This window comes from Mustela putorius, unplaced genomic scaffold (genome assembly GCF_011764305.1).
Source record: "Mustela putorius furo isolate JIRA1106 unplaced genomic scaffold, ASM1176430v1.1 tig00003845_pilon_pilon_pilon, whole genome shotgun sequence".
In the NCBI taxonomy this organism is placed as follows: Eukaryota; Metazoa; Chordata; class Mammalia; order Carnivora; family Mustelidae; genus Mustela; species Mustela putorius.
Window position 1 is genome coordinate 27,189,471 of NW_025421998.1, and position 1,723 is coordinate 27,191,193.

Sequence of the window (1,723 nt, forward strand, 5' to 3'; positions counted from 1 at the left end):
GGAACAGAAAATCTACCACTTTCTGAAAGGTAGGACATGGGGAGAAGTGAATCCGAAGTGACAGGAAGATAGACCGTGGTGGGAGGGGCTGGCTCCTGGCCAGCAGTGGAGCAGAACTCAAAATTAGAATTTTTAGAAGTTGGCTCCACTGAGGGACATCACTCCAGAGGCTAAGTGGGAGTGGAACCCACTGGGACAGTGTAGTTTCAGGTCCCATGGGATCACAGATGGATTGGAGGTATCTGATTATGGCAGAGCTCCCACATACTGGAGCGGGGAAGCTGACTACAGAGACAGAGCTGAGGAGTGAGCTTTCAGATCAGGGTTACCTTATACTGTGATCCAAGTAATAGTCAGAACATTACTGTTTGAGCAGGGACCCCACAAGTGGCGGATCTGGGGAGAGTCACTTTCCTCCTCCAGGAGGAGCAGCACAGCAGGAATCTACTGGGTTTGGAGACTCCAAAGGGCCATGCTCCAGAGATAAAAATGCTCAGTCACAGGCGGGGTGAACACTGAGTGTGGCTGGAGACCAGGGAGACAGGAATGATTGCTTATCTCTGAGGGCACACTGAGGAATGGGGTCCCAAGATTTCTGCTCCTGCAGGCTGGAGAGTGGAAGGCCACCATTTTCATTCCCATCCTCCAGAGTACACATTCAGAGAACAAAAGCTACCAAGAGTGAACTCGAGCAGATTACTTAGCCTGGTCCATGGCAAGAGCAATGCAATTCTGCCTCTGGCAAAGATATTTGAGACTCACTGCAATGGGCCCCTCCCCAGAAGATCAGCAAGAACATCAAACAGAAAAAACGGTTTCAACCAAGACCAAGTTAATTTATCAAGGAGAACAGTGGAACTCCAGAGCTAGGGGAAAGCAATGTATAGAATTCATGGCTTTTCCCCCATGATCATTTAGTCTTGCAAAGTAATTTTTTAAAAATTTATTACTTATTCTATGTTTTTTAAGTTTCTCTCTTTCTTCTTTCAATGTTTTTTAACTAATTTATCTTAACAATACCTTTCTAAAAATATCTTTTTAAACGTTCATTATTGTCATCATACTTTTCTCCTTCACTATATTTAAACTTATTTTTTGTATACGTATTGGGGTTTCTTTTCCTAAAAAATTTTGAGATGCAATTTCTTCTAATAGATCAAAATATACCCTAAATCGAGCAAATGACTTTGTTCTAATCTCCAGCTGGAGCACATTTTCCCCCCTTTTTTTTTCTTTTTCCAACCCACTTATCAATTCCTTAGAATTTTTTTTTAATTTTCATCTTTACAGTCATATTCCATCCCTTCATCATATTTACCCTTATTTTTGTGCATAAATAAGTTTTTCTTTCTTCAAATTTTTGGAGGTTCTTTGTTCTAAGAGACCAAAATACACCCAAAATCAAATGGGTGGCTCTGTTCTATTCACCATTCTAATACATATAATTTTTTTTCTTTTTTCCACCCTTGCTTCACCCTCCCGCTTTTGGGTCTTTTTTGATTTGGTTAGCGTACATTTTCTGGGGTCTTTGCCACCCTTTTAGTATTTTATTCTCTTGTTCATATATTCTTATCTGGATAAAATGACAAGGCAGAAAACTCACCACACACACAAAATAACAAGAGGCAGTACCTACAGCTAGGAACCTAATTAATATGGACATTGGTAATTTATCAGAACTAGAGCAGAATGATGATTGTCAAGGTGCTAGCTGGGCTCAAAA